Source organism: Cryptomeria japonica, chromosome 8 (genome assembly GCF_030272615.1).
Source record: "Cryptomeria japonica chromosome 8, Sugi_1.0, whole genome shotgun sequence".
Taxonomy (NCBI): Eukaryota; Viridiplantae; Streptophyta; class Pinopsida; order Cupressales; family Cupressaceae; genus Cryptomeria; species Cryptomeria japonica.
The window spans coordinates 170,874,925-170,881,974 of NC_081412.1; positions in this window are offsets into that span (position 1 = coordinate 170,874,925).

Here is a 7,050-nt window from a genome sequence, read left to right on the forward strand (position 1 = left end):
ATCATGTCTTGCTCCTTCTTCCTCCTTATCACCTCCAGGCGTTCTTGAGCAAGCTTAATTATTTGCAGTAGCTCCGATTCGTTCATAGATTGGAGATCAATGGGACTGGTAATGTCAGCCGGACTGGCTTGATTACCAGTTGCCTTTGGAGTCTCCACTTGAGTGCTCTGTGCCGCTTCCTCTTTCTCTTTTGCTCTTAGCTTGTCTTCTTCTGCCTTCTTTTTCTCCTCTTCCTCTATTTTTTGTTTCTCTTCTTCTTCTTTCTGCTTCTCTTCATCCTCATCCTTCTTCTTCTTCTCCTCTTCTTTTCTCTTATCCTCTTCTTGCTTCCTCTTCTCCTCTTCCTTTCTCTTCTCCTCTGCCTATTTCTTCTTTTCTTCTTCTTGTTGCTTCTTCTCTTCCTCTGCCTATTTTTCTTGTCCTGTTGCTTCTATTGATGTACCCGGAGTAGCATCTTCATCATTCAAGGCATCAACATCAATGGGTTCCATTTGATCAGTGACCGGTACTCCTTCACTGTCATACGCTTCATCTGGTTGATGGATTTCCAGTTCTTGCTCAACTTTCCTGTTGGCTTCTACCACTTGGTGCAACCTTAGAGCAGATTGAGAAAGGGAGTGGGTATCTTTAGTCACTTCAGGAGCTTTTCCTTCTAGCAATAGGAGTCTCCTTCTTTGCATAAAGAAGAGGCCTTTGTATTTGTCCAAAACTTCATAAAGTTCTGAATTAGACACATCAGGAAAGTATTGTGCAAACACTTCCTCTCTTATTTCCTGTTCCTTCTCTATGGCAATGCGCCATTTGTTATCTAAAGAATTATACAAAGAATCAAGTACCTCAGATCTAATTTCTGAGGGTGACTGGTCATTAATATATAAGTATTGAATGACTTCCTGTTCCACTTCCTCTTTCTCATTCTCATTGAAATCATCAAATTATTCTTTTAAATCACTAAGCAATTTTCTTCTAAGATTTTTGATAGTCCTTTGACAATGTGACAAAGGTTTATAGGAAGAAACGTGAATATTTATTGGTGCTGATGTTGCCAGTTCATTGCTGGTTGCTTTTGTCTTCTTCCTCATTTGCTTAGTCTTCTTAGGCTGTTCTTCAGACACAGTGTCCTCTGAGTCCGGTTTGTTATCTTTTGCTTTCTACTTTCTCTCAAAGACTTTGGCGGGTGCAGCTTCCGGTTTCTTCTTTGCTAGCTACCGCTTTGTCACTTTGGGACTGGCTGCAGTAACCGGTGCCGATGCTGAAGGCATTGCCTTTCCCTTCTTTATTGAGGGTTCTTCAACCAGTGTAACTCTTTCCAAATAGGTGTCGGTTGTCTTTGCCTTTCGATCGATGGGCGAGGCAAGTAGGGTAGAGGCATACCCATCTAGCATGTCATACATTACCTCATATCCCATGGGTTCCACTTCTTCCTATCTTGGCTCAACCACCTCCATTATGCACTCGTCAACTTTGATGGTGAAGCAGATGTCATCTTCATATTTCTTGACAATATTGTCTGATATTCTCACTCTTTGGCTCATTTTGCATCTGAACTCATCAAAGTATTTGTTCAGAACTTCTGGATAATCGGTTCCAACCGCTTGAAGGCTTTCCTTGATTTGCTTTGTAACCGGTTGGTCGACAGACCACTAAATATCTCCGACTTCTGGGAAGTAACCTTGAAAGTAGAAGACCAACCCAACCAATAGTTGTCCAAACTTAAATCTCAAGGTATTGTCCTATTTAATCAAATTTAGGCTCACCAAAAGTTGCCTTTGCATATAGGTGCATAAGTCAAATGATGCATCTTCCATGATCATCCTGTAGGCAGCATTTACCACTGCAGCAAAGATAGAGTTGATCCTGTTAGCATAAAATGTCTGGTAACCTATTACCATGTAGGCATATTTGACCAGATCATCCTTGATGGGATTGATGGTCACTCCCCATTGGTCGCTCATAGAATCGGTGAGCTTGGTCATTTCCGTCTTGCTGATCTTCCTTAGGGCTGGCACTTCATCGACGTTACAAAAATCGGTGACGACATGAATCACTTCCGGTGTGATGTCATGCATCCGCTCTAAGTACATTTTATCACCATGCACTCTTCTTAGAATGATGCGGATGTGATCATCTGAAAACTCTTCAAGGAAATAGACTGCATTGTGAAGCTTCTTCTTTTCCAGGATGCTAAATTCCAGTTTAATCTTCTTGTCCTTCCTGCAGAACAAACTCAACTGAGAATGGATCATCAAAGATCCTAGGTCTTCAATTTTACAGTCAATGTAATTGGAAATGCCTTCCTCGAATATGACACCAGCGAGTATTTGAGATAGGGCATTATATTTTGCCTTCCGTTGAATGAAGTCTACTGAATCAATGGGTGCACTAGAGCTAGAGTGTGATGCTGAAGCCATGATAAACAGAGAAATTTGAAAAGTACTTTCATAAATCAAAATTTAGGGCTCACAAATTATACTTCACCACACACTTCTTTGGTTGCTGAAATATCGCTTTGTGTTCTACACTTGACCAATAGATGTTAGCTTCTGATTCTTCTTCAAGATTTTGAAAAATTCTTCGAATCGCAAACCGAATCGCTTTTCTTCGCTCAATGCTTAAAAACTTCTTCACTCGAGAACTGATAAGTGAAAAATGACTTGAAAAATTCTTTTAAACAAGTTCTTCACCTACCATAATAAATGCTCCACTATTAGGGCGTAAACCCTAATTTGCCTTTTACCATTTCCAGTCTTCTACCAACTGACAAGTATCACATACCAGTTAAGGTCTTTTACCAGTGTAAACCAGGGGTTTGAAACATTTCACCGTTTGCTCCCCATAAGCTTTTCTGATTCTTAGTTTGTCGGTTCAGTGACTTCCACACTAAGTGCAGAAACCGGTTCTTCTTGAATCACTTCTTCTGGATTCTTCTTCCAGGTTTTCTTCATATCCACTTGAACAGTTTCAACATCAATCTTTCCTTCTAGAGTGATCGGTATATCATTCGATATATTCTTTCTTGTTCTGTAGAATCTTGTTGTATGCCCCGGTTTGTTGCAATGATAGTAAATCATTCCAGGTGATCTCCAAGGTCCATTATTCATGTTTCCATTCTTCCTTCTGCATGTTGTAGCAGTGTGACCATGACCATGACAGATCAAACAAGTTGCTCTCCATCCGGTTGCCGCTTGATAGCCACCGCTTCCAGACTGATGATTATAGGTATTAAACCGATTTGGGTTCTGGTTCCTAGAGGGTTCAGAAAAAACTCCTTGACTCCTTTGAGGATACCTTTCGGTGTTGTGCATGACAAACCTGCATTCAAATGCTCTATGCCCAAACTTGTTGTACGCATAACAATTACCATTGAATCTATTGGGTCTAGGCTTATCATTTAGAAAATAATGAAAATTATTGTAAGCCTTCCTTCTACATACATTGGCAGTGTGTCCTTCCCTGAGACAATTAAAGCAAACAGGTTTGAACTTTTTCTTACCTTTATCCTTTGTTGTCGGCTGTTTCTTTGATGCTGCATCTTTTGTTCCAGAGGTCTCACCTTCCTCATAATTAGAGAAACCAAGTCCATTGGTATTCTTTATCGGTTTAGCTGATTCAAGCTTATGCTCTAGCTTGACAATGCTCTTATTGAATTTGGCAAGTATTTCCTTTGACTCAATAAGTTTTTTGGTAATAGCAACATTGGATTCCTTTAAGGTTGCATTCTCAGAAACAGCCATGTGTAGTTCACCTTGCATTTCTTCCTTTTCCATTTTATTTTCATGAAGATGAGCGATAAGTGCACTGATGTCTTGCTTCAGTTTGGAGATCTCATGATCTTTGTCTTTTACCAGATCTTCAGCTTTCCTCCAGTTCTCAAGCTCTTGACACATTCTGATAGTCAATCCTTCAAGTTCCCTTCTTAGGTTGGCATTGGACTCATTTAGTTTTTCAACTTCTTGAACTAGGGCTTCCATGTCCGCTTCGTCAGAAGAACTGTTTTTAGTTAGCTCCATCATTTTTTCAACATGCTCTCTTCTTTTTGCCATAGAGGCCTTGTACTTGACTTTGAGTTCATCATAGGCTTTCTCAATCTGAGTGAGCCGATGAGTAAGTTCCCTCATAGTATATTCCCCCATATCTCTTTCCAAGTGGTTAGACTTATAGAAAGGTTGGCTCGGATACCAATTGATGAATACTAAGAGGGGGGTGAATTAGTATACCAAATAATATTGTACTTAAACAGTCTAGCAGTAAAACGGTAAAATAGTTTTGCAAACACACCGGTTAATTCACATGCAAATCAAACAACAAATAAGGCATTCGCCCATAGAAGCACAATCACCATAACACAAGAGATTTTGATGTGGAAACCCAAATGGGAAAAAAACCATGGTGAGATGAAAATCACAAGTAAATATCTACAAAATAGTAACTAGATCGGTTAAGGTCAGACCGGTTAAGGTCATACAATGTTCTTTACCAGAACAAATCCTGTTAGGAATCTCAATCTCTATTAGGAGATAAGTACGATTAAAGACTACCTTGTGAGAGGATTTTAGATCCATAGATGTGAATCACCTTGTTAGAGGATTTACAAAGGCTTTTCTGGGCCTACCCAGTTAAGGGTTTCTGACTTGTCAAAAATGTGAGTAATCAACAAGTGAATGATCTAGCAAATGGCACAGTCTACTTGATTAGATCCATGGTAGCTCATTGCTAATGCATTTCAGCATTACTTCAGTCTTCAGTAAATCCACACTCTGTTACAACACATAGACTTGATCTTCTCAGTTACAATTGCACATACAAGAACTTCGTCAACCACCAAAAAACCTAATAGCTACACACACTTAAAACCCTAGACATGATGTCCTTAAAAGGAATCAGATTTCATGTCAGTCTAATAGGATTACATTGCAAGTTCCTAGGTTCATTGTATCTAGACACATTTGGTAACACGACACTAAATCACCGTCAAAGTGTTGGTGGATGGTAACTCATCACAAAAATATACCGGTTGGTAACTCATCACAGAGTATTACCGGTTTATTCAACTTTACCGGTTATCGGTTGGTAACTTAGAGTAATATCAGTTCAATTATAAAACAGATTACCGGTTGACAAAAATGAAGACTGGGAAAAAGATAACTGCCACTTCTAGCTCCTTTGCTCTGCTCTGCTTGAGATCCTCAAACTGCTTGAGCTCTTCATGTTGCTTGGGTCTTCATACCACTTGATATTGGTAAACGCTTTCTGCATAACATCAATAGTCTAAAGACTACAACATAATACCCGTTTGGAACAAATACCAGTTGAGCATAATTCATACATTCAAAAAGTGATCTCATAGCAAGTGTGTGTCCATCAATGACAATCACAACATAATCATAAAAAATGCCAACAATATGACCATTAGAAGATTCTCGAATGAAATCATGTAGAAGACCGATGGAGAAGTATTCTTGGGGAAAGTGATCTTTAATCTGACTTGGTGCATATATCTATCAATATATATATATATATATATGTTATGATTTTATTGGTACAAGTAGAGTGGTTGTGTGGTGGTTGAATGTGTTGTGCATGTGGTGTGTGTAAAGGAGGCAAAATTGGTGCAATAGTAGATGTATGTATGATTGAAGCAAGCAAATTGTGAAAGAGTTGCATAGATTCTTGATCATATTTTCTACAAGTAGTTGTTAGATATATGATCTTATCAGGAATTGAACCTATGCATATGTAGATCCAATTTTATTAGTTCATATTTGTTTCTATCTCTTGGTAGGGAGTCTTTTGGAAGTAAGTCATTGTAATCTAGGCAATGAGCCCTCTGGCAGTGAGCCTTATAATCTCACATAACTAGTTATATTATCTTGAGAGTTAACCCTCTCAGTGGTTTTTCCCTTTTGGGTTTTCCATGTACAAAAATATACTATCTCTCTTATGGTTGCGTATCTCTTGCATTTCAATTATGTTGCATGCATTAATCTTGTGCTACGATTAATTGAGACCTATGGATATGATAGGAGATTACTATTTGAATGAAGAGTTGAAGACAACCCTTGAAGATTTGGAGAGTGTGGAATCTAAGAATGAAGAATTGAAAGAAACTATCAAGGAAGTAGATGAATGTGTCAAGAAACTAAGAGGACAAATCTAGAAGTTCAAGGCAAGGCATCAAGAAGTTAAGAAATAATTGAAACAAGAAAACGAGACTGTTGTGAGTCTGAAGCTGCAAATTGAAGAGAGAAAGAAAGTGGAAGAATGTCTAAAGGATACAATCAATCAAAAGACAAAAGAATGTGGGAATTTGGAACAAGAATTGTTGATATTGAAGTCAGAGGCAAAAGTCAGTGAAAGAAATGAATTATTGTATAAACTATTGACCATGCAAAAATCTCATAAAGACAAAGAAGGATTAAGTTTTCATCCCAGTGAATGATCAAATCAAAATGACAAAGGCAAAGGCAAGGAGGAGAAGGTGGAAGTTGAAAAGAAATCGGAAGATACAAACAAGGTCTAGAATCAAGAACTTGTTGCAAATAGACCTCCAGTCCAATAACTGAATGCTCAAAGGTACCCATCATTCAATGGTTATTGTCTTCATTGCAATAGTTTTGGACATAGGGCTATAGAATGCAGGAGCAAAATAAATCAGAATACTCAATGCTTTAACTGTAAGAGTTCTGGTCACAAGGATAGTAGATGCAGTAATCAAGTTATGAATAGAAGTTATAGACTATTTATGAACGAAGTGAACATAATGAATAAACCCTTTCATGGTTATTCTCACCTAAGATATGGTTTTGGTCATAAAGATGACTAGTGTAGATCTAGAACAACTTCAATGAATTTAGGACAAATAGAATATCAAATGTTACAATTGCAACAAGTTTGGATATTTTGCTAATAGATGCAAGAATGTGATTGCTTTGACAAAATCAAATGAACCTAAGAAGAATAATGCTATGGTATGGATAAAGAAGGAAGCGACAATGTTTGTTGTACCTGAGTCCGATATAGGTGCTTCATCCTCCAAAAATTGATCCGATA